Source organism: Ovis aries, chromosome 9 (genome assembly GCF_016772045.2).
Source record: "Ovis aries strain OAR_USU_Benz2616 breed Rambouillet chromosome 9, ARS-UI_Ramb_v3.0, whole genome shotgun sequence".
NCBI lineage: Eukaryota > Metazoa > Chordata > Mammalia > Artiodactyla > Bovidae > Ovis > Ovis aries.
The window spans coordinates 21,117,472-21,144,315 of NC_056062.1; the positions used below are offsets into that span (position 1 = coordinate 21,117,472).

Genomic DNA, 26,844 nt, shown 5'->3' on the forward strand with positions numbered 1-26,844 from the left:
CGTTGCAGACTTCCATATAACCTGACTCCTCTCCGCACTCCCCACCTCCTCAGAGCAGTTCTTTCAGGATTACTTGAGATACTGTGTCTAGACTTGAAGTCCTAAAAATTCCCACTGAATAAAAAATAGCTCTCAACTTTTAAGTTGTGACTATTTTTTATATCAACAGGGCTTTGCAGAAAATGCTGGAAGTGGGAGAGCCTGGGAGGCAGGAGGCGTGTTCCAGGCTCAGGGTGCAGCAGGGCAAAGGGAGTGGATGGATGTGGTCCAGGAACCAGCGAAACACCAAGCCTGTGACATGGGGCTGTCTGGACTCAGTCAGGGCTGCTCTACACTGTCTGGGTGACATGAACACACTACTCTGCCTCTCTGGGTGTTTGGAAAGCTCAGGAGAACATTACTTGTGCTCAAGGCTGCTGCTGGAGTCCAGGTGGTGGGGGCGCACACCCTGCAGGTCTGCTGTGCCCGGTGCTGCACTGCGCTTAGAGGGCCTGCCTTTCCCCAGGGACTCGCCATCTCCTTGCACAAGAGAAAGTTCCACTACCAGGGTGTCCCAAGCTGATGGGACACCAGCAGGGACACTCTGGAGTCGTCAGAACTTCCCAGAACCTGCAGACTCCTTCACGTTCTAAGGAATGATGGCAGCTACCATTTATGGAGCTGGGCACTTCCCCAAAACTCTACAAATAGAGGTTGTCATGCCCACTTTATAGCCGAGAAAACTGAGGCCCAGAGATAAGCTATGTCCCCTGGGTTGCACAGCTAGTGAGAGACAGAGTTAGGATTCAGACTCAGACCTAGACCTAGGTACAGGGCGCTCATTAAATGTTTGAGGGCAGACTGGCAGCATGTAAATGAGGAGTAGAGGTTACAGAATCTGAGCCTTAGACCCTATGGGTGGGGAAACAAGAAACCAGGGAGTCTCAATCACTCTCTGTCAAGTTTCCACTGCTGATTACTTCTAGCAATAGGGAGCTCAGTCACAGAACCCAGTTCTGGGCTTGGTGAGAGAATTCAAGGACCTTGAGGAATGTCCCTCTCTGGCCTCGGTCTCTCTGAAATAGTGTGGTGTTGATCAGCCCAGTTATCAGGCCTTGCCCCATTGGAATCCAGGTAAACCTGAGCAAACATTTTATTGTAAGCAAGAGACCTATGACCAAGGTAAGCAAGTCAGGAGCTTGGCAGTCCCAGGAAGAGGGAGAAAGTTCCTTCTCTTTTGTTTTGAATGGGGTGGGGCAGGGAGGGAGCCAAGGGCTGCTCTCTGTTCAGTGCCTGTGCCATCAGGGCATGGGTAGAAGGGCTTGAGGCTGGGGGATCATTCAGGGAAGGAGGACCCTGACTTTGCCTGGCATGGAGGCTTCTCAAAGACCCCACTCCCCTGCTGCCACCGCAGACAAGGACAAGGGTGAGTCGTTCAGTCATGTCTGACTCTCTGTGACCCCATGGACTGCAGCCCACCAGGATCCTCTCTCCATGGGATTCCTCAGGCAAAGAATACTGGAGTAGGTTGCCATGCCTTCCTCTAGGGCATCTTCCCAACCCAGGCATCGGACCCAGGTCTCCTACATTGAGGCAGATTCTTTACTGACTGAGCCTCCAGGAAAGCCCCTGTGGGGAGGGCTCTCATTTCCACACCTCTCCTTCCTCACCTGCTGCCCCTCTCATTGTCCCCACTTTCCACTCTCTGGCAGAGCTGCAGGGATGACCCGGCCTTCCCGCCACACACGGTGTTTCATGTTCTTCCCCGAGCTGTCCTGGCTGCCAAGCACACACCTCTCCCCTTCTGCCACCTCCTCCCGGAAGGACTGAGGGCCTCCTCTGAGCCTCTGCTTTCACCCTGTGCCATCTTTGACTGAAGTGGGGTGTGTATGTGATGTCATCCTCCCTCGACTTCCCTTCTTCCAGGGGCTTGGGGTCTGGACACCCTGGTCCCCTCTGAAATGTCCAGTCCCTTAGGCTGGCATTCAGGGAACCCTTGCCTCATGGAACCCTGGACACACAGAGTAAGGAGGCTTCAGGACTCCCCAGGTGAGTCTTCACCCTTTACCCTGTGGATGGAAACACATCCCCCAAATCTATACTGTACAGAATCTCCTTGAAGCCCTTGCCCGGGAAGAGAAGCAGCAGGGGGAAAACACCACCCAGACTTAGTCCGGTTCCTTGGACTTTAGGCTGTGGTGTTGCTCCATCGTTCTTTTAGGTCCTGAGTCAGCACCACAGTTACAAAGCGGAGTATGACATTTCAGGAAGAATCGCTGCACAGAAAGCATCCTGTGGAAATGAGATGACTCCTCCGTCGACATGCATTGCAGCCGGGCAAGGCCACGTGACTCAGCTGTGGTGTGTGGTTTGTGAGCAGAAGTGGAATGTGCAGTTTCCAGGGTGAGTCTTGAAGGGACGTTCCGCTCGCTCCCCTCTCTTGTTCCTGCTTTGCCTCCACACGGCGGTGGTGGTGCACCGCAGGCCCCATTGCACAACCCCCGGGAGCACTGTTCTCACCGCATCCCATCTGAGTGGCCCGGGAGTTGGGCAATCAGAAAGCGGATGGTAAATTATCCCAGCCCTGGGAATTGAAGCAACACCAAGGGCATCAGAGCAGCGAAGGGAAAGAGCTGAGTCCCCTCAGATCTCAATGTGGAATAGGCATTTCAGCCATGGGCCGCCCAAGCCTACATTGTTGCCAGAGACGGATACATTTCTTTCTTGTTCTGGTAATGAGTAAGTCTGGTTTCCATTGGAGCAGCCAACCCTATAGTTCAACAGATGGATGACATAACTTTCCATGATCAAGAGTCATAGCAGAACATCCGTCCCTCAGACACTATGGGCTACTCTGGTCAAGACAAAGCCCTTCTTTAAACAGATATGATTTTGAAACAAATCCCACCTGCAAGGTCCTGTCTACTGCACCCTGCTGTGCCAAGCGTGTGTGTGTGTGTGTGTGTGTGTGTGTGTGTGTGTGTGTGTGTGTGCTCAGTTGTGTCTGACTCTTGGGCCTGCCAAGCTCCTCTGTCCTTGGAATTTTCCAGGCAAGAATACTGCAGAGGCATTTCCTACTCCAGGAGGTCTTCCCAGTGTCATTGACAATAAAACGTCGTGTGTGATAACATCCATGTGGCTCTGGACTGTAAGCCCCAGAAGGGCAAAGATGATGGCAAAAATCAGACTATTTTCTCCACCTCTGTATGCTTGGACTTCATCACAGCCATAGTACATGGTGGACTCGGCAGATGCTGGTTCAGGGGAGGAATATGGAGGACCGTGGCCATGTGCTTGGTGTGACGAGCATCGCCCGGCAGCAGCCAGGCACTCAAGCTCCTTTGTGGCCTGGCTCCATTTAACTTCCCTTTCTTCCTCCACAACCTCTTCTTCTCTATGAGGACCATCACCTGGGAACTTGGTAGAAATGCACCTTTGTAAGCTGCACTCCAGAGACGCTAGGGTGGACTGCAGTGATCTGTGTGTGTTTTAATAGACTACTGTTTACAGCAGTTTTAGGTTTACAGCAAAATTCAGTGGAAAATATAGCCATATCCCATATGCCCCTCCTTCTATATATTCATCGCCTCCCTCATTATCAAATCTCCCATCAGAGTAGTACATTTGTTACAACTGATGAACCTGCACTGACATCAGAATCACCCAAAGCCCATGGTTTACATTAGGGTTCCCTCTTGGTACAGATGTATGTGATGTGTATCCATCAGTATAGTATCGGGGTAGCTTCCACTCCCCTGAATATCCTCTGTGCTCTATCTGTTCATCCCCCTTCCTCCCTAGCTCCTGGAAACCCCTGATCTTGTTACTGTTTCAATAGTTTTGCCTTTTCTGGAATGTCAGATAGTTGAAACAACACAGTATGTAAACTTTTCAGTTTGACATTTTTCACTTGGTAATGCATAGTCATTACTGACTGTGTGGATCACAACAAACTGTGGAAAATTCTTAAAGAGACGAATATACCAGACCACTTTATCTGCCTCCTGGGAAATCTGTATGCAGGTCAGGAAGCAACAGTTAGAACTGGGCATGGAACAATGCGCTGGTTCCAAATCGGGAAAGGAGTCCGTCAAGGCTGTATATTGTCACCCTGCTTATTTAACTTCTATGCAGAGTACATCATGCAAAATGCGGGGCTGGATGAAGCACAAGCTGGAATTTAGACTGCTAGGAGAAATATCAATAACCACAGATATGCAGATGACACCATCCTTATGGCAGAAAGTGAAGAAGAATTAAACAGCCCCTTGATGAAAGTGAAAAAGGAGAGTGAAAAAGTTGGCTTAAAGCTCAACATTCAGAAAATTAAGATCATGGCATCTGGTCCCATCACTTCATGGCAAACAGGGGAAACAATGGAAATAGTGAGAGACTTTATTTTGGGGGGCTCCAAAATCACTGCAGATGATGACTGCAGCAATGAAATTAAAACACGCTTGCTCCTTGGAAGAAAAGCTAGGACCAACCTAGAATGCATATTAAAAAGCAGAGACATTACCTTGCCAACAAAGGTCTATCTAGTCAAAGCTATGGTTTTTCCAATAGTTATTTATGGATGTAAGAGTTGGACCATAAAGAAACCTGAGCACTGCAGAACTGATGCTTTTGAACTGTGGTGTTGGAGAAAACTCTTGAGAGTCCCTGGACTGCAAGGAGATCCAACCAGTCCATCCTAAAGGAAATCAGTCCTGAATATTCATTGGAAGGACTGATGCTGAAGCTGAAACTCCAATACTCTGGACACCAACTAACTCATTGGAAAAGGCCCTGATGCTGGGAAAGATTGAAGGAAGGAGAAGGGGACAGTAGAGGATGAGATAGTTGGATGGCATCACTGACTCGATGGACATGAGTTTGAGCAAGCTCCGGGAGTTGGTGATGGACAAGGAAGCCTGGCATGCTGCAGTCCATGGGGTCACAAAGAGTCAGACACGACTGAGCGACTGAACTGAACTGAGTGAGTTCACAATCAAGTTTCCTCCGTGTCTTTTCACAACTTGATCATTTATTTCTTTTTAGGACTGAATAGTTTTCCACTGTTTGAATGGACCACAGTTTATCCACTCACCTACTGAAGGCAGGTTGTCTCAGTTGTGTGATGTGTATTTTAACACACCATTCAGGTGATTCCCCAGTGCCGCAGTGTTAAAGAATATGCCTGCCAATGCAGGAGACGTGGGCTCGATCCCTGAGTCAAGAAGATCCCCTCGAGGAGGAAATGGCAACCCACTCCAGTATTCTTGCCTGGAAAATCCCATGGACAGAAAAGCCTGGTGGACTACAGCCCATAGGGTCGAAAAGCAATCAGATATGACTTAGTGACAACTAGGTGATTCTGATGTCAACTAGTATCTGCAAAGCATTTATCATTTTTTCCCCAGTTCTGCCTATAACAGTCTCGCTCATATTTGAAGTCACTGAAGATGCATCCCCCAGAGTGTATCCCCAGTTCCCACAGTCTGAAGCAGTAGCCCTATGGGGATTTCCACCGGGATGCTTGTCCGTTCTGGCTGAAACTGCCCCTCTCCGGCTGGTCTGTGAGCTCCTACAGACTGGACCAGGCTTTCTTTAACTTCCCAGCTCCTCGCTCCAGGAGTATGCTGTAAAGAAACACTGTCAGCTTGAATAGTGCAACAGGCAGCCATCTAGTAAGCTCCTAGATACAGACTAACAAGGCAGCAAGCCTCGTGGGAGAGTGACTTTTATCACATCCCCAGGAGCGATATCTTACGAACACATGTCTCTCCAGACCAAAACGCGTTTCTGAAAAAAGCACTGATAAAATTATCTCTAAGAGTGAAGCAAAGAAAAAAATTAACATAAATTAAGCAGCATCCATCTGCCAGTACTGTTTTTGCTTTTTCTGTCTTTTTATTTCTCCCTGCCCAGGTGATGGATATTGTGGAATCACGCGAGCTAGAGATAGATAGCAATGCTCAGAGACATTTAGTAACTTGCTCTAAGATCACACAGACAGTGCTTTAATATTGGTCTAGGGACCTGTGACTGGAATGCTCTTCCCTTACACCAATCCACTTAAAGGAAGGAGCCAGTGAAAGAAAGAAAGAGTCAGTCGCTCAGTCATGTCCGACTCTTGGACGACTCTGTGGACTGTAGCCCGCCAGGCTCCTCCCTCCTTGGGATTCTCCAGGCAAGAATACTGGAGTGGGTTGCCCTTTCTGCCTCCAGGGGATCTTCCTGACCCAGGGATTGAACCTGGGTCTCCTGCCTTGCAGGCAGATTCTTTACCGTCTGAGCTGGAATATAGTTCTTCCATCTATCTTTGCACCATTTTCAAAAAAGAAATGCCTCCTCTTCAGGGGATGGGGAGCACCATATCTCTGCATCAGCCAGCCGGAGGCACTGTGTGTGGCCACTGCAGGGACAAGCTGCAACGTTTGCCATTCCACAGGCTGTTTACTGGTTCAGGCCTTATCGGGTTAGATTTCGACTCAGTTTATAAGTAGAAGTCATAAAACAAGCAAACTGTAGTGGGCAGGCTGCTACCTACTTGGCAGAAATCAACTCCAGTAACGTTTTGAACAGCTGAAGACAGGCAGCCTGGAGGACACAGACCCAGGTGATGCATGCTTCTTGTTCTGCTTTTTAAAAAAATATTTACTTATTGGCTGTGCTGGGTCTTCGTTGCTGCATGCAGGCTTTCTGTAGTCACAGTGATCCAGCGCTACTCTCTAGTTGCAGAGCGCAGGCTCAGGAGTTGTGGTGCATGGGCTTAGTTGCCCCGCAGCATGTGGGGTCTTCCTGGACTAGGGATCGAGCCTGTGCCCCCTGCATTCTTAACCACTGGACTGCCAGGGAAGCCCTGGGTCTTCATTTCTCCCATAAACACCCCATGTGCGTGCGTCATGCAGGGCAGGTGTGTGATCTGAGTTAGGGAAGATCACACACACTCCAGGTGATTCTGATGCCCACCAGTATTTGCAAAGCATTTATCTACACTATAGTTTAACAGTTTTGAAACCATAGTCATTCTGCGACTGTTCCCTATGCCTGGATAGCTTAGGGCAGATGAACCTCAGCCATCAAGTCTGGTATTTCAAAACACTGCCAGCGCACCTGAGTTGGAATTCCAGGGACCCTTTCACCTTCCTAAACTACAGTTTCCTCATCTCTGACGACAGTCGCCATGGGGACAGGGCCTTCACTCATGCTGCTTCCAGATTCTCTCAGCAAAACAGGTCCCCAAGGCTGATGGGGAAATGGCTGCATGAGGGTGGAGCCAGGAGGTAAGTGCGCCCCTCCTGACTTGGGACAACCGCTCCTTGCTCCTTCTCTTCTGGGGTGTCTCCCAGCTTGGAAAGGCATTGGTGGGGGCCAGGGGTGCGGCGCTTGGTGTCATTTGCTCCACCCAGACTCAAAAACTCGAATTATGATAATGCAAGTCCGTGAACCTCTGTGTGCTGCTGCCAGGTCAGTTCCTTATTTGAAAGTCTTGTGCTGTGTTCTAGAGCAGTGGTCCCCAACATTTTTGGCACCAGGGCCTGGTCTGGTGGAAGACAGTTTTTCCACAGACCAGGGTCAGGAAAGGAGTAGTTTCAGGATGATTCACGTGCATTGCATTTATTGTGCACTTTATTATTATTATTACATCAGCTCTACCGCAGATCCTCAGGCATTAGAGCTCAGAGGTTGGGGACCCCTGTTTTATAGGATACATAAAGGAAAGCAACCCTGAATTTTCACTGGAAGGACTGATGCTAAAGATGAAACTCCAACACTTTGGCCACCTGATGTGAAGAAATGACTCATTGGGAAAGACCCTGATGCTGGGAAAGATTGAAGGCAGGAGGAGAAGGGGATGACAGAGGATGAGTTGGTTGGATGGCATCACTGACTCAATGGACATGAGTTTGAGTAAGCTCTGGGAGTTGGTGATGGATAGGGAGGCCTGGCGTGCTGCAGTCCATGGGATCAAAAAGAGTCAGGCACAACCAAGCAATTGAAATGACTGAACTAGCCCCCATCCAAAGCCTCTCCTGAGTCCCCCACTTCTGAGGGAGGTGATGCTTTGGGGGCATGTACTTGTAAAATTGCGCTCAGGTTCCAGCTCTGCCTCTTATAGTCTGTGTGTCCTTGGACACAGCTTTTGCTAGCTCTGAGTCTCCCCTCCTTCTCTACAAAAGCAGAAGAACTCACTGGCTCCAAGAATCCACGGAATGCACGCAGCCCACCAGCTACAGAGCAGGGTGGGGTGGTGCTCACCAAGTGTGGCCCCACTCCTGCTAAGGCAGAGGGGCTAAGTGCTTTGTCTCTGGAATTGCCTGATGATAAGTCATGACTCCAGTGCCCCCATCCCCACCTGCCTTGTATTACACCGGCCTCTTCCTTCTAGAAACTTCTGTCTCCCAGGGAGAACAGCAGCTCCAGGTGGGTGAAATATGAGTGGAATGAAGTCCCTGAAAAAAGGTACAAAAGAAGAGCCAGGGGAGATCCCAGGAGGTGATGATCCCAGTTTGGAGAAAGGTCCATGCTTCCAGGAGGAGGCGGCACAAGGTTGGGTCTTGAAGGATGGGGGTGCTGGAGGAGAGGATGTGCTATGCCCTGGTGTATTGAGGCCGCTAGTGCTTTGGCATCTGGATAGCTCTGCGGTGGGTTTTGGGGATGCTGACAAGGCAGGACATGGCCACCATTGATGGCTTTGGAAAGGCTCTCCTGTGAGCCAAAAATACAAGCTCCTCTTGGGATCTATCCACACATTCCTTCTCCCTCCTCGTCCCGAATTCTCCACCTCTACCCTCTATTGTCTTGGTTTCTTGAATTGACAGAGGAACCAGCATTTGTGGGGTCCCTCTTGGCTAGGTGCGTGGATAGGTCTCAAGTACATATACACAAAACTCTGAGATGTAAAGATCAGACTAGAAGAGAGAGTCGGTTGAAGTCACATGGATTGAAGGGGAGAGTCAGATCCCAGCACTTTCTCTCTGATTCCCAAGTCTTGTATCTTTCCAATAAAACATGTAGCCTTGAAGGTGAAAAGAAGCCTTCATGTTAGAGAAAAACAAAGCCTCTGGAAGGGATGGCCAAACCCTAATAACTGCCCAGGGGGATGATTAACTGCCCAGTGGCAATCATCTACTGAATCTTTATTGTATACGTCTCTAAAGGCTTTCGATATTTCAGCTTAATTCTCACCGCTGCTGGCCAGGCAGAGAGGCAGTATTATTACAACAGGCATCTATTTCACACCGGGAAATTGACATGTAGAGTTAAGAGGCTTGTCTAAGAGCACATGACTCATAGGACTTAGAGGTGGAATTTGAATCCAGGCATCCAGGATCCAGCTCACTGCCCTAACTATAGTGACGTGTACACTGCACAGGGGCGGAAGTGGAGGCTGAAGTCCAGCTTGAATTCTGCTCTCTGGACTGTGCCTGCTGGCTGGGGGCTGCAAGGAGGAAGGGGGCCCTCCTTGTAACTTACACCTGAGTACCTCCAAACCAGCCTGTCCTCCTGGGAAGTGTAGTGGCTGACCACATCACAGGCTTTGTTGGTTATTTTTATGACCTTCTCAAGGGCATCCGAGAGCACAGATGAGAGCAAAGTGCGTGGAGGCCGGGAGAGGCATTTAAACACCACCCGGCTCAGACCTTCCTGCTCCAGCAGAGGGAAGTGAGCCCTCGAGCAGTTTTTCCTGGGCGGCTTGGCAGACCTCTCTGGGCTGCGGGTCCACACCGTTGACTCCGAGGTCCCTCTTCCAGGAACCAGTCCAGCCGAAATGCTCATCAGCCTTGGCCAAGGTCTCTGTGGGAGCCTTGTGTTTAAGAAAGTTGGAAACTGCCCCAAAAACACCATAAAGAAGAGATGGGTCAGATCAATGGCAGTATGTTCGAATTCGGAGTGTCAAACAGATTTCAAACTGAAGAGCAGATTCGCTTCTAGTTAAGAGTGAAAGTGGCACAAGATTGACCTGAAATGTGGGATATTTAGTGCACCATGAGACCATTTGGGGAAATAATACTTCAGTGTAGGTGTATGGGCTTAATCATTATGTTGAAGGCAGCAGAGAGCGGGGCTTAAGTCCAAGCATTCTAGAACAAGACCAGCTGATGAATGTGGGTAAGGATGGGTGAGTATCTTGACTTCCTATGCCTCAGGGTTAAGAGCCCAGACCTGGAGCCAGGGGTCCTGATTCTGCCACTTCCTTCCTGTGTAACCTGGACTGAGTGACTCACTTGCACCGTGCCTCAGTTTCCCCATGTAGAAATGGGCATTCAGGTAGCACCATCCTTGTGGAGTTGTTGTGAGGATTAAGTGCAACCACTTGATGCTGTCAGGCCTGGAGCAAAGTGACCCCCAGGAGTCTTAAGCTGAGACCTAGAAGAATATACAGGAGAAACGTATGCAGCCAACACTGGGCATTGGTTATCTCAGATGAACGTTTATGCTTGAACACAAACTTTTTTTTTTTTTTTTTTGAAAAAAGAATGAATTATACTTGCAGTCGGGAAAAGAAATCATTGTGATTCCAAAAGAAGATGCTTGCAAATAGCCCTCGAGGAGGAGAAAACTCACCCTTCTCCTGTCTCCTCTGGATCCACTGCCCCAGATTGCCAGTCTCCCCGCCCCCAGTGCCTCCAGTTCCCTGGGCTCCTCACTGCCACTGTCCTCACCCCTCAGGGGTGGTCATCTTACAGGGCAGGTCCCCCACATCCCTAGAGCTCCCTCAGGACAGGATGCCATCTAACTGCTGGCCCTGGTCTCCAGGTCTGGTCCAGGGCCCACATGCACTAGGTGCCTGTTGAGAATCTACTGAGTCCTGGATCTTGAAAGCACTACCCAAGGGGCTTATCGGAGGAAGTGCCTTCTCCAGCCTGACAGTAAACACGCTCCCTTCTGACCCCATAGGAATGCTCTTGGCTCTCGTTCCCAAGACAGGCCCTAAAAATGAACACTGTGTGTTAATTACACAACAAAGCAGTGCGTTCTGGACTCAGCCTCCTGGCGGCTGACCCTCTGGGCTGCCATGCGGTCAGCCAACTGCTGCAGAGCCTGTCCCCTGGGAAGGGACCTCCAGCCCTCCCAGCCCCGGGCAGCAGCCTTCTCCAAGGCCTTGGGGGCAGACGCCGACCATGGAAACGAAGGGCCCACTTTGCACATTAAATAAGAGGAGCTGTCATTGCCAGGCATGTGTGCATGTGTGCATGAGTGAGTACATTCGTGTGCATGCACATCCACACACCAGACCAGACCAAACCAAACCAAACCAAAATATTGTAAAAGAAGGAGAGAAAGGGAACATTTCCCTTTCCTAGGTAAATTCTGTGTTCAGCTTTTCCCCTCATTCATCTTAGAGCGATACCAAGAACTATTCCTCCTTTATAACAAACCATCAGAACAGTGTTAAAGACAGCTGACCCTTGGCCTGGGGGCACCCCAGCGGGTAGGGAGCGGAGGTCTGGAGAGCCAGCGTCCCACCCCCTGGGACGGCCAGAGCTCTACTGCAGCAACCCCTGTCCTACAGGGAATGAGGCCAGTGGTGCCAGTTTCTCTCTTCAAGGAAACATCTGGACAGTTGGATTTTTCATTTGAACAGTTTTGATTTTTGAAACTGCTCTGGGGGTGGGGCACAAGCAAGAACGGAACAGAAGAGTGTTTGTGGGCCACATGAAGACCTTGAGATGGCAATTCCTGAAGCTCCTCCCCATTTTACAGATGAATAAACCAAATGACCACATCTTGCCCAAAGTCCCTAGGAGTGAGTGAGCAATCCAGGAATGAGGCTTCCAGTTTCTCAGCCCAGACTCTTCCCTCTGTCCTGCTCTTGAGGCCAAGGGTGTGCACGCCTGGGAGTGGGGTCTCTCTGGAGAAGAACCAGATAGTCCTGCCTTCCCTCCATCCCCCAGTCCTACCTCTTTGAAGGAACCCATTGTGACCGCTGGTGGCTAATGCTTCCAGCAACAGGAGAGAGCCCAGAGATAAGGGGTACAGTCTGCTACAGAGATACCAGGGGTCAAGGGAGATGGAGGCGTCTCTGGAATTACAGGGCAAGGGCGGGGCAGGGGAGGACTGAGCTGGAAGGCCAGCAGCACTCTGGGTATCAGTGCACTCAGGTGGAGAGTCAGGCAACACACAGGGCTGGGTACAAAGTCAAGTTAATGTAAGTCCCAAGGTCCAAGCAGGTGCTTCTTAGTGCAAGAATTCTGGGTGGCCAGACGTGACCTCTTGCAAGAGAAAATAGAGTCTGGTGCAGTTTTAGGAAACAGATCAGCACTTTGTGGAGGGTCAGCTCAATGAGGAATTCCATGTCTTACGTGGAGTCAGTGTGACCAGGACCAGAGTTACTGCCAAGGACAGGACATGCTCAGAAAAGACAGCTCAGAGCGTTTGAAGTCAGCTCCACAAATGTGCAAGGGAGGGGAACAAGGAGACTTCGGGCCGAGGTGGAAAGACTGACCCACTTGACCCAGGGGACAAGGCATCTGGTCCTGTCCCCACATCATTCAGCTGTATGACTTTGGGAAAGTCATGGAACCCCTCTGAACCTGGTTTTCACAACCACAACAGGGAAAGTAGCATCTTGCAGGCTGGTGGCAAGAGTAACGGGGGAAAGTTGTTTTTGTTGTTTAGTTCTTACATCATGTCTGGCTCTTTTGTGACCCCATGGACTATAGCTTGCCAGGCTTCTCTGTCCATGGGTTTCCCAGGCAAGAATACTGGAATGGATTGCCATTTCCCCCCTCAGGGGATCTTCCCAACCCAAGGATCAGATCCGTGTCTCCTGCAAAGGCAGACAGATATTTACCACTGAGCCTCCAGGGAAGCCCTAACCGAGGAGAGTAAGCGCGCAATACACGTGACACCCTGGGTGGTCCCAGCTTCTCCACGTCCTGATTGCCTGGCGTCTCCTTCTGGGACATCGTTTTCCCTGCCTGGATTCATGTTTGTGTTTGAGTAATGTTTCCCAAACGGCAGTCTTTGGCATATTACATTTGTGATTTTTACCATCACCCAAGCACATTTGGTGAAATTTATTACTTCACATTGAAAAAAAAAATTAATGGATCCCTTATATAAACTGAAACATAAAAATTTAAAGGAAAACATTGCATCAGTGTTCTAAGTGGAGAAGCTGTTTCACTGGTCGTAAATCGAAATCATTGGTAAAAATAAACACCATCAAAAGCAAACGAGGTATTAAATTCGAGCTAGACCCAGCTCCTGGGGAAGGTTCTGGGCACACTGCGTTTCCCCTTATTACGAGCAGAGAAGGGTGTTAGAGAAATGTCAGGGCCACTGCAAACTGAGCCTTGCTTCCTGGTGTAACCACAGGACACTCGCCACACATCATCTCCTGGGGTGCTGGCAAAGCAGTGAGTGGTCCTCTAGATTCTGATTTTACAGACTTTGCAACAGATCCCAAGAGACATGGAGTCTGGCCAGAGCCATCCAGCCATTGAGAGGCTGAGCGAGAGTTGAATCCAAACTTCCCAGGGAATAGACCTGGATTCTACACATTTTGTGACCCTAGACTAGTCCTGGCACCCACCGTCCTCTTTCAACCAGTCTCCTCCAATGGCCCATCTTTGCTTCAAACTTTAATCCTGTAAATTCTAACCCTCATGCAGCAGCCAAGGAAGCTTTTTAAAAAGTAAATCTACTACTTAATTCCCAATCCTCTGCTGGCCTTGCATCAACTTAGAATAAAGTCCAAACTCCCTTTCTGGACCTACAAGTCCTTCCAAGACCCTGCCTGTCATGAGCTGAATTGTGTCCCCTCCCCTCAAATCCATATATTGAAATTCTAACTCCCAGGATCTCAGAATGTGACTGTTTTTGGAGACAGGGTCTTTAAAAAGGTGACCACATGGACTATAGCCCTCCAGGCTCCTCTGTTCATGGGATTTCCCAGGCAAGAATACTGGAGTGCGTTGCCGTTTCCTTCTCCAGGGGATCTTCCTGATCCAGGGATTCAACCTGCATCTCCTACGTCTTCTGCATTGACAGGTGGATTCTTTACCACTGAACCACCTGGGAAGCCCTTTAAAAAGGCAGAGTAAAAATCAGGTCACTGTAAGGAGGCCCTAATATGGCATGTGTCCTTATAAGAATAGGAGATAAAGACACAAACGCGTACAGACACATACAGAGGAAAGAGTTTGTAAAGACACAGGGAGGAGAAAAATGACCATCTGCAAGCCCGGAAGAGAGGCCTCAGAATGAATCAACCAGGTTGGCACAGTGATCTCAGACTTTTAGTGGCCAAAGGCAGTACATTTCTGTTGTTTAAGCCACCCAGTCTGGGGCATTTCATTAAGACAGTCCCAGAATAACACACCTTCCTGTGACTCTCCCCTTTGCTCTCTGCATCCAACGCTGGCCTCCAAATTCTTCCAGGCTTTTTCGTAGTGAACACTCATGCCTCAAGGTTTTTGCACATGCTCAACCACAGTCTACATTTCTCCCAACATATCCACAGAAACATTAATCTGGAAGCAGAATGTGGGATACATGGAAAGAGAAAGGTAAATGGATTTAACAAATCTAGCACCCAGTCCGTGCAGAAGGACATCGCAACCCACTCCAGTATTCTTGCCTGGGAAATTCCACGGACAGAGGAGTCTGGTGGGCTACAGTCCACGCGGTCACAAGAGTTGGATACAACTTAGTGACTTCACCACCACCACTGGGTGCCCAGTCTGTACCTGGCACAGGCCAGCTCAGAGTTGCAGAGATGAAATACGAAGACTCCTCATCCACTGAGGAGGGAACTGGAGTCCAGGGAGAAAACAGAATGTTTTAGATAATAAGAGTGGTGGGGTAGAGAATTTGCAGAAGAATGAAGAAGCAATGGGGCCCAAGGTATCCTCCTAACCTTGGGGAGTTCTATAGACTGAATGTCTGTGTCCCCCCAGAATTCACGTGGAAGTTCTACTCCCAAAGTGGTGATGATTGAAAAAGGGGCTTTTAGAAGTTGGTCAAGGTTAATGAGGGCTTCGCTGGTGGCTCAGAGACTAAAGAATCTGCTTGCAACGCGGTAGACCTGGGTTCAGTCCCTGGGTTGGGAAGATCCCCTGGAGAAGGGAATGGCTACACACTCCAGTATTCTTGCCTGGAAAATCCCATGGACAGAGGAGCCTGGCGGGCCATAATCCATGGTGTCACAGAGTCAGACATGACTGAGCATGCGCATCCCTCCAGTTTCAGCTTCTTGTCTTAGCTGGTCCTCCAAGCTTTCTGGTTTCTTTGGCAACCCCCAGGTCCATCCAATGCCCCATGCTTTCTCTGTTGCCTGCACAGCCACTGGCATGTGGTCTGCCCCTTCACACGCATGGCTCCTGTGTATGTTCTGAAGTTCATGGGGATTTCTCACTCCTCACTTGTGAGGTCTTGAGGATGGACTTCTTATGATGAATTAACACCCTTATGAAAAGTAGAAGAGAAAGAGCTCTCACCATGTTGTGCAGACACAGCAGGAAAGTGGCAATATGCACACCAGGAAGAGAGCTCTCAGCAGGAACAGCATCTGCCTTGACCTTGGACTTCCCAGCCTGCAGAAGTGTGAGAAATCAATTCTTCTTTGCTTAAGCCACCTGGTCTACGGCCTTTCATTACAGCAGCTTGAGCACATGAAGACAGGGAGGATGAGGCCAAGACAGGGTGTCAGGAGACTGAGTCTTTCTCTCTCTCCCGCTAGTGTAACCCTAGGTAAGGGATTCCCTTCTGTGGACCTCAGTTTCCCCATCTGTAAAAGAGAAGTCCTAGCCCTGAAAACCTCTACAGTAAAGAGTTTCTGCCCTGATCATGGGGAATGTCTGCCCCTGTGCTGACCAGCACTGAGGGCCCAGAAACGGAGGCTTGGAGCTGCCCAGAAGCAAGGAGGTGAGGAAGGGGAGGGGAAGGCATCCTCAGGCAGGGACCACACTCAGCAGTTTTCAGGGGTGCCTGGGATCAGAGCTCGGCCTGGGTCCTGCGGGCTCTGGGAAGCCCAGCACATACCTGTCCCCTCCCTGGTTAAATATTTGCCGGCTTTAGTCTCATCTCAGAGGAGTTCAACCAGTCAGCCCAGCCAATGAGTTTGTACGTGTCCTTGTGCACATGTGGGCTTAGTGCTGAGGCAGCACTTTTGCTATCCAGTTTTTTATTTAACTAGAAAAAAAAAAAAAAAAAACCAGATACTTGCTCCCCACTCCCAACTCATACCTCCCACTCTACTGCCCAGCTGACCTTGGCTCCACTCAAGACCAACCAGTACCTGACAAGCCACCCAAGTAGGGTTCAGAGCCATAGGGTTCATGCTCAGAGTGTGGGCCTGAATTCTTGCTCTGCCGCTGGGGCTGTGTGTCTTTGACAATTCCTCTAACCTCAGGAATAGTCTCCACCCCTGCAAAATGAACTCATAAAGCCCCCTTAGGTCTTAACCCTTGCCCTGGCACCCTTTGTTTTGCTCTCCAAACTTGGTGCCCTTCTATTGGGCATCTCTCCCTATCTCGGCTCTTGTGTTTCTGCCTCCCCACCTCTCCCCTTCTTTGCAGAGGCAGCGGCGTTTGATGGCAGGAGCCTCGCTCATGAGCTGAGCAGGCAGCCTTGCAGGTGGGTTCAGATCTCATCCGCATCTCTTGCCTTAAGGGAAAGTTACCTGACCTCTCTCAACCTTGATGTCCGCTCTGTGTGATGGGGGAAGAGAATCAGGTCTTTAACCCTTGTTGAGAGGATCAAAGAAGGTGATGCTGCCACACTGATGTAAGAACCTCAATAAAGATCACTATGATTATTCCGGAGATTATCCCAAGCCTGTCTGCCCTGCTCGTTAATTTCCCTGCCTTCACCCTTTCCTTTCCACACCCTGCGGGGGTGGATAAGATGCCTCCTCTTTATTCTGTGCCATGCTGACCTCTAAAGGCATAGCCCGTAATGGACTCAATCACCATTTGTGCTTGTGACGCCATGAGTACTTCCAGGGCAGTACCAGCTCTCATTCAGCTTCTAACCCTCAGGTCCGCAGCACTTGAGCAGCACCAGGTTTTCGGGCGGAGGAATAAATGGGCGAATGAGTAAATGAACGGCCAATGACCTTTCCAGACCCATGGGAAAATGCTCTTTGTCTCCGGTAATCAATAGTGATCTGTGTCCCACTTTTTCAGCTAAGCCCTACAAAACGATCGCCAGCCTCAGAGGCATGGCGTGGTGATCGATGGACTGGACAGGGCAGAGGGGAGGGCAGAGAGGTCGTGTGGAACAGCTCTTGTTCCCAGCAGGCCTCCTGCGGTGGGCGAAAGAGTAGCACACGGATCTACACCCTTTCACTCGAATCATCCTGCTGGGGGGCTTGCCGGGCTCCCAGCCCAGGCTGGCACAGTCCTCAGAGAGATTCCTTACATTTCAGCTGAGGGCCACCCTAGATGAGTCAGTTCAGTCGTTCAGTCGTGTCTGACTCTTTGAGACCCCACGGACTGCAGCATTCCAGGCCCCCCTGTCCATCACCAACTCCCGGAGTTCACTCAAACTCACGTCCATCGAGTCCGTGATGCCATCCAACCATCTCATCCTCTGTCGTCCCCTTCTCCTCCTGCCTTCAACTCAGCTTCAGGGTCTTTTCCAATGAGTCTGTAGGATCCATAAGATCTGAAGTTCAGCTCCATGAAGGAGGACTCTCCCTCTGCCATGCCCAGACCTTGATGATGCTGCCACCAGTCCACTTTGAAACTTGGCCCCACGAGGGGCCCACACCCTGTATTACCACTGAGACAGACCAGCATTTTCTTGAGAATCTTAATAAAAGACCAAGAGAGGACCCAGAGAGACTGTATCTCATTTTCCTCGGCTCCTTGCTTGCATTTCATTTCTTATTATTCTTGTAACTACTTCTGAAGATTCAATACTGTTTGCATTTTACTGTTAATTTTGCTTTTTTATTTGCTGGCCCACTGGAAAGTAAGATGCAGATGTCACGACCACTTACCCCTGAATATTTCAACAAATATGTTCTAAAACGAAAGGCCTTTTTCTCACCTAACCACACTCCAACACCTCACCTGAGATCATTGATGAGAAATTTCTAATATCATCTAATACCCAACCCATAGTTAAAAATACAGAATTGTCTCCCAGATCACTTTTGCAATTTTTTTTTCCAAATCAGAGTCCAATCAAGATCCATACAGTGCACTGTGTATGATGTATTTTGAGTTTCTTTTCACCTAGAGTTGTGCCTCCTGCTTACACCTTTTTTGTTCTTTATTTATTCCCTGACTTTGGCTGCTAGGCTGGAATAGGCCAGACATCATGAAAGATGCCCCACACCCTGGGGCTGTTCACTGTCCCCTCGTCCACCTATAGTTGGTTCCCAGCTGGGCTGGACGTGACTGTCTTCAGAACTGGTGGTGTTAGTAAAGGGCCTCTTGGTGATCTTCTCAGCGACAGAGAGGTGATACATGCAGTGGGGATGCTGGGGAGCCTGAGCAGAAGGTGGACTCTGGGGACGAGGACTTGTCACACAGAGGGAGCCCAGAGGACCTGGGCAGGTGAGGACATTGGATTATTCCTGACCCTCCCCCTCGGTGTCACCTGCCCCTGCCCCCCTTCAGCCTACTGTGCTGTTCCATCCTGCCCGCCTCTACTAGCATCTCATATCAGACCCAGGGAAAGCTCTGGGCACTGGCTCACTTTTCCTCTACCTCTGCCCTGTTTGAATTTAATTTTTAGATTGATGAAAATGTTAAAATTCACATGTAAAAGTAAAGACATAAGACAGTAGCATAAATATCAGTAAGTATTATTGTACTTTACTGAGTTGAGCAGGAGCTTTAAGCATGACCTCGAAAAGCTGACCCCATACAGAGAGAAAGGAATAGATTTGACCAAATCAATCAGCTGTAATAAACAAATTCTGGAGAAAATAAGATGAACCATGATGGTTGACTTCGGACACTTAGTATCTTCCATATGCAAGCTGTAACCTATAGGGTTTGCGTAAATAGTAGGCTTTTTGGTTCGCTATCAGGGTGTAACAAATTACTGCAAACTAGCGGCTTGAAATAACCATTCGATTTGCCTGCTGTTGATCCTTCGATGGGTTTGGCAGGGCTGACTGCTCTCCCCACTGTGTGTCTGCTCACCACTGAGGAGAGGCTGGAATGGGCCGCAGGACCCACTTCCAAGGTGGCCACTCACCTGGCTGGCTGTCAGAAGCCAAGCCAGAGCTAGGCTGGAGCCTCGGTTTTCTTCCTCAGGGCTTGTCCATGTGGCTAGACTGGGCCGCTGACAAAACGGTGGTGTCATGGTGGCTGGACTTGTTGCCTGGCAGCTGACTTCAAAGAGAGCCAAAGCTAGAGAGCCTCAGGTCTCTGAAGGCTGAGCCTTGAAACTGATTCAGTGTTACTTCTGCCTCACTCTATCAGTTGAAGCAGGTCAGCTGAGCACCCCAAGTTTAACGCGGGAAGGGAACAAAGACACAAAGACCAGAAGACATGGTTCATTGGAAACACCAAAGTAACCTTCTGCCGAAATGAGAAATTAAACAAAATCCCAACAGAAAAACGGACAATGAATGAGAACAAATAATTCATTTAAGAGGCACAGATTGCCAACAGATATAGAAACATATATTCAACTCAGCATAATGGAAGAAATACACATTTAAATTTTACCTAATTTTTCCTCACCCAAGAATGGAAGAGCGTATTGCCAAGACTCATAGACCATTGTTGGAGTAAAAAATTTCTGTGGATTTCCCAGAGGAGAATTTTGATAAGATGGAATAAAAATCTCCAAAAATAATAAATCTTTTGATTCAGCATTTCCACGTTTAGGATTTTCCAGTACTTTTTGGTAAGGAAATACTCAGAAAAGCATGCAGTGTTTTTTTCCATAGTAAAAGATTGAAAGTGTGTTGACTATCCTTTAATTGTGGACTAAAATTGTTGCATTGATTTGGTAGAACACAATGCAGTAAATATCTTAATGAACCTGGTGGTTAGGCTGCTGACTTGGCGTCAGAAAATATTTGCCAACCCTTCCTACCTCATGTTGTCCAGATCTGATATTTCAGACATTCACCTACTCATTCATTCCACAAAAATATTGAATAGACATGGGGAGCAGTGGTTATGCAAGATACAATCTCTGCCCTAAAAGCATTTTCATGGTCTTTGGAGGAAATAGACATATTAATTGTTAAGTACTGGGTTGGCCAAAAAGTTAGTTTGGGTTTTTCCATCGGATGTTACGGAAAGACCCAAATGACTTTCTGGCCAACCAATATAACACAGTGTGTATAGTATAACAAATAGTCATGTCCGACTCTTTGTGACGCTATGGACTGCAGCACACCAGGCTTCCCTGTCCTTCACTATCTCCAAGAGTTTACTCAGTTCATTTCAGTTCAGTTCAGTCGCTCAGTTGTGTCCAACTCTTTGCGACCCCAAGTTCATGTCTATTGAGTAGGTGAAGCTATCTTACCATTTCATCCTCTAAATTATTATGTACCTGTAAAGTAGAAGTCTAAAACTCTGAATAAAGACTGATCTAGATACATGATATTACTATCAGAATAAAAAGCTTTTATTTTGCTTTGTTTTATTTCTTCTAGTTGATCAACTTGTACAGCATGTTCCCACTTATGTAAAACATATAAAAGGGAACTTTCTAAAATTATAAGAAACCACTTTGGGGACTGGGATATGTGGGAAGTGGTTTGGGAGGGGGAAAAAGACTCACTTTTCATTTTACACCCTTGGGCGGTGTTACGGACTGAATGTGTCCTGCAAATTCATTTCCTAACCCCGAGTGTGATGGTATCAGAAGGCAGGGACTTTAGGAGGTAACTGGGTCATGAGGTTGGGGACCTGGTGAATGAGATTAGCACCCTTACGGGACAGACCCCAGAGGGCTTCTTCACCCTCTCCCACCACATGAAGACACAGTGAGAAGTCAGCCAGCGACAAGCCAGGAAATGAGCTTTCCCCTATCAGGGCCTTGATCTTGGCGTTCACAGCTTCCAGAACTGTAAGAAATTGGCGATTGTTGTTTAAGCCTCCCAGTTTATGGTATTTTTGTTACAGTAGCCTGAACTAACTAAAACAGGCACTATAGGGTCTTTTTGGTTGTTGTTGTTGGATCCAGTGTGTGTATTTTATAAAAATATTGTAATAAAATATTTAAAATGTACCAAAGACTGTTCTCATTATAGTATTTTCCTAGCATTCTTTAAATTTGTGCATGGATTGATTCACGTGTTCACTGATTCCTTCAATAATTTGGTGGCAGTCACATCCCAGGTAGAAAGATACAAAGGATGCACCACTCAGAGACTAGGGGAGACCCCATGGGAAAAGGTGCCAGGCAGGGTCACATCAGTGCTGCAGGACGGATCCAGAGACAGTGACCTCATCAGTCAGCCAAGGGCGTGTTGTAGGGGTCACAGAACAGGCAAGCACGGGGTGGAGGCTTTAAAGAGGAGGGGACATCTGAGTTGGGCTCTGAAGTGTGCATGTGCTTGGCCAGGTGAGGAAGGCTGGGCAGGAACCTCTGCATCTGACAGCGCAGGCAATTGATGTTTCCACCTCAACTGACCTATTTAGCAGGAGTGAGAAATTCGCAAGCCAAAAGGAAGAAAGGAGAGGCATCCAGACTGGGGTGAACATGAGGCATTTTATAGCTTATCACAGAAGGAACCACATCTCTTTCTTCTTTTTTTTTTTAACAGCGAGAATAAGAAGCTTCTCTCACCATCCCCAGTCACTATGGTAACCAAAGACCCTTCTGCTCAGAGTGATGTCTCTGTGTCTTCTCCCACGATAGCACGCGAGGCTCATGATGCTGTGACGTCCAAGCGGGGCTCCGGTCAGGACAATCCACGCCCTTCCTTAGACGCTGAAATGCATGTCAGTGACACAGCACCAGGCAGCCGAGAGGTCTAGGATGGCTCCTCACACTTCTGCCCATCAGGGTCCCCGCTAGTAAATAGATGGAACCACAGTTTGGTTTCCGGAGGTGTGACCTTGAGCAAGCCACTTTCTCTCTCTGAAGAACAAATATCCTGGACCAGCCAGCTCTCAGGATTGGTCCAAAGATTCATGTGACACTCTCCCCCATCAAGTGCAACCCATATAAAACTCAGCATCGTTTTGTGTCTCAGAGCCTCAGCTGTATCAGTTACATTTGCCTCGGGGCAAATGTTCTCTGCTAGGGGACTAGCTGGCGAGAGCCATTTCAGACTACGCTCCAATTGCGCTGTTCTCTCCGGCACTTTTCTGCCTTGCCTCCTCTTCACGGTCCCCATGGCCACAGTCTCAGTTCACTTTCCATGGTCTCTTTACAAGGATCACCAGCTGTCTCCTTGCTCTGTGCTTCCACTGCACAAGATACCAAACTCTTTTTTTTTAAGATTTTTTTCTTTTGATGTGGACCATTTTTTTAAGAAGTCTTTATTGAATTTGTTACAATATTGCTTTTTTTTCATGTTTTGGGCTTCTGGCTGCAAGGTACGTGGGATCTTAGCTTCCCAACCAGGGATCGAACCCATACTCCCCGAACTGGAAGGCGAAGTGTTAACCTCTGGATCACCAGGGAATCGCCATTCTCTTTTGAAAGCACAAATCTATGTCTTCTCCTGATTACAGTTCCTTGGTGGTTCCCAACTGCCCAAAGGGCAATCAAAACTCCTTATGAGGGCCTTCTCTGGCTGCCTAGTGATTAAGACTCTGCTTCCAATGCCAGGGCACAGATTTGGTCCCTGCTTGGGAACTAAGATCTTGCATGCTGCATGGTGCAGCCAGGAAAAAAAAAAAAACCTTATGAGAATCTACAAGGCCCTTCCTGACCAGCCCCCATCTACCCAATCAAACCCAATTCTAGATTTTCCAACCCACATGCTGTATGCCCAATAAATCTGTTGCTAGTCAATCTTAAAGCACACTGTACCTTCTCGTGCGTCCATGCCCTTGTGGTTCCCACTGTCTAGAACGACCATGCCTTCTAATCCTGCTTTTAATCTAAAACGGTTCTCTCAAGTAAAGGGTCTCTTTCCCGACCCTCCTAACAACGGCCTGCCCTGTGCTCTGGTAACTTTGGGGGCTATTTCAGTCATCCTCTGCTTGGTTTTCTCTGTGCCCAACACCTCATTGACCTGGAGTAACCTGAGGGGCTTGGCTCAGGGGACATGCTCAACCAGTGAGAGATAGATGGTTCTGGGCTGGCCTTTTGCTCACAGCTCAGACATGGGGATCCTGCCTGGGAGCTTGCACAGCCCGTGGAAGTGGCCACCATCACCTTCCTCCCTGGGAGTCATATTTCCTCCCAAGGCTGTTTCTAGACATGCAGAACACTTGGGGTTTACCTTCTTTTGGTTATTAGAATAGAGGTTATTTTTTCTGAATTAAAGTGCTTCCTCCTTCCGTGAACAAGCTTACCCTTCAATTATTCTCATGGGACTTCTGTGGGCAAACAGGCCTTAGGACGCATCTGGTGAGTGAAGTCCTGTGTTCTGTCTGTGGATGAGGAAGTAGGGAAGAGGCGGATCACACAGCGGGTAGGGAAGCCTTCCCAGCACGCCTTGCTCTCCAGAGTGGCCTGACTCACTCCCTCCAGTACCTGGGGCCTCAGACTCTGCAGAAAGCAGCCTTGTGTTCACAGCATCCTTCTCAGATCCCTAAATACTGCCCCCTCTGAGATGGAGCTGTTAATATAATTCTTGCTTTTACAGGTGGAGAAACAGAAGCTCAGAGAATGGCAGGCTCCCAAAGTGAGCCGCACAAGGAGACTCAAACTGCTCTTCTGTCTCCCTGTCAGACCCCTTCGGAGAAGGCAATGGCACCCCACTCCGGTACTCTTGCCTGGAAAATCCCATGGATGGAGGAACCTGGTAGGCTATAATCCACAGGGTTGCTAAGAGTCGGACACGACTGAGCAACTTCCCTTTCACTTTTCACATGCATGCATTGGAGAAGGAAATGGCAACCCACTCCAGTATTCTTGCCTGGAGAATCCCAGGGACAGAGGAGCCTGGTGGGCTGCCGTCTATGGGGTCGCACAGAGATGGACACGACTGAAGTGACTTAACAGCAGCAGCAGCAGCCGGACCCCTTGCCCTTTAAAGGACAAAGATAGGCAACCCGTATCCTGAAGTGCAAAAACCCTTAATTATTTCTGAAGCCTTTTAAGGGCAAAGAAACATTGATATTGCTGGAATCTTAAAGGCCAGGAGAAAGTGCAGCGTGGAGGCCAGGGAGAAATTACTGGAGGAGCATCAAGTAACTTCCCTTGTAAGGCATGGAAGCGGTGTTTACATGCCTCAGATTCCACCACGACCTTCTGCCTCGGGACTTCTTCCTCCTGATCTGTTTATTTCTATCAGAAACTAGTGACTCCATGGGTTTCCCTGGTGGCTCAGTGGTAAAGAATCCACCTGCCAATGCAGGAGACCTGGGTTTGATCCCTATGTCAGAGAGATTACTTGGAGAAAGAAATGGCAACCTTCTCCAGTACTCTTGCCTGGGAAATCCCATGGACGGAGTCCATGAAGTGCGGAAGAGTTGGACATGACTTAGCGACTACATAACAACAACAATGCCTCCATGCCCCCTTTAAATGTAAATATTCTGTCTACCTTGAAATCAGAATCATAGCATAATCTCCTTGTATGTATGATTTTTTTAGCTTTTTATTTTAGGCTGGAATAGAGTTGATTATTCAGAGAAGGCATTGGCATCCCACTCCAGTACTCTTGCCTGGAGAATCCCATGGACGGAGGATCCTGGTAGGCTGCAGTCCATGGGGTCGTAAGGGTCGGACACGACTGAGCGACTTCACTTTCACTTTTCACTTTCCTGCATTGGAGAAGGAAATGGCAGCCCACTCCAGTGTTCTTGCCTGGAGAATCCCAGGGACGGGGGAGCCTGGTGGGCTGCCGTTTATGGGGTCACACAGAGTCGGACACGACTGACTGCAGCAGCAGAGTTGCTTAACAATGCTGTGATAGTCTCAGGTGTTCTGTTTTTAAGAAAATATACATGATGCTCTAACTTTAATACAAAGGAAGAATAAGAGCGAAATGTTCTGCGATACAGTGATACGCATTTTGATATGTAAAGGCTCAGGCAGGACCATACCCGAAAACGTAATGAAGCAATCGGCTCGCCTGCATCTATACATAAAAAAATGACTTCCCGGGAGGAGCTAGTGGTAAAGAAGTTGTTCACCAGTGCAGGAGACACAAGACACAGGTTCAGTCCCTGGGTTGGGAAGATCCCCTGGAACAGGACATGGCAACGCACTCTGGTATTCTTGCCTGGAGAATTACATGGACAGAGGAGCCTGGCAGGCTACAGTCACTGGGATCGCAGATAGTCAGACACGACTGAGTGACTACGCCCAGAAGCACATAAATAAAAATAACTGTGCATAATTACAGGCACAGATCAACCTGGGTGTGTTCTGTAGGTGATGTGCAGCACTTATAGGAATGATCTGATTTTTTAAAACAGTGAACACCTCTTGGGAAGAAGCCAGAATCAACAAAGCACAAGTTTCCCTCAATTTACATGGTAGCTGCAGTCCAGAAAATTCAGGGAATATTAACTCCATGCATAAACCCCTTCAAGTGTCTATGCAAAAGGGAAGTAGGTTCTGGATGCCCAAATAATACACTAACAAATAAAATGTAGCAGCGCATTAAAAGCACATTGTGACGTGGAAAAATGCATCTAAATATTTTAGCATGTGTTGAATGTTATAAAATCTCTTAATATAATGTATTATATTAATTGATCTAGGAGAAAACATTGTAAGATTATTTCTAGGGAAACAGAAAATCCATGACAGATTCAATAATAATCTGGAATTTTAAAAAAGTAATAATATAGTAATGGACGGATATTTCTTTAACATGCACCATATGTCACTCTACTCAAAAGGAAACACAGATTCAGTCCTATTAAAGGCAAGAGCAACAAGGACCTTCATGATCATCAATTTTGTTTAATGTCTTCATGGTTTTCCCAGTGGTCATGTACAGATGTGAGAGTTGGACCATAAAGAAGGTTGAACACTGAAGAATTGATGCTTTTGAACTGTGGTGTTGGAGAAGACTCTTGAGGGTCCCTTGGACAGCAAGGAAATGAAACCAGTTATCCCTAAAGGAAACCAACACTGAATATTCATTGGAAGGACTATTACTGAAAATGAAGCTTCAATACTTGGGCTACCTGATGCGAAGAGCCACTTCACTGGAAAAGACCCTGATGCTGAGAAAGACTGAGGGCAAGAGGAGAAGTGGATGACAGAGGATGGGATGGTTGGATGGCATCACTGACACAATGGACATGAGTCTGAGCAAACTCCAGGAGATAATGAAAGACAGGGAAGCTTGGTGTGCTGCACCTCACGGGGTTGCAGAGTTGGACACAACTTAGCAACTGAACAGTAGCAATGGAGGTACAAGGCAATTAATTACTCATGAACATTTCTAAAGTAAATGTAGAAAGAGAGACTTGGGGAAGGAAAACCTGAAACAACAACTCTGAAGAAACTATGATTGTATATCTGGAAAACAAAGACATTCAGATGAACCAGTACTGCAAACATTATGAGGGTCCAGTAAAGCAATCTCATGAGAAACCTGTGTGGAGGTCAGGAAGCAACAGTGAGAAGTGGACATAGAGCAACAGACTGGTTCCAAATTGGGAAAGGAGTACGTCAAGGCTGTATGTTGTCGCCCTGCTTATTTAACTTATATGCAGAGTACATGATGCTGGGCTGGATGAAGCACAAGCTGGAATCAAGATTGCCGGGAGAAATATTAATAATTTCAGATATACAGATGACACCACCCTTATGGCAGAAATCGAAGAAGAACTAAAAAGCCTCTTGATGAAGGTGAAAGAGGAG

The 26,844-nt window shown here is 48.2% G+C and overlaps 1 long non-coding RNA gene across 2 annotated transcripts; it reads left to right on the plus strand.

Annotated features, from left to right (window-relative positions):
• The first annotated feature begins 1,267 nt into the window (after window positions 1-1,267).
• On the plus strand, window positions 1,268-11,224 carry LOC121820317 (uncharacterized). Of its 2 annotated transcripts, XR_006060795.2 has the most exons (4): window positions 1,268-1,405; window positions 1,692-2,028; window positions 2,201-2,382; window positions 3,030-11,224. It is a non-coding gene; the product is annotated as an uncharacterized LOC121820317 (long non-coding RNA). The 2 variants fall into 2 exon arrangements; XR_006060796.2 differs by lacking the exon at window positions 1,692-2,028.
• Window positions 11,225-26,844: the final 15,620 nt, after the last annotated feature.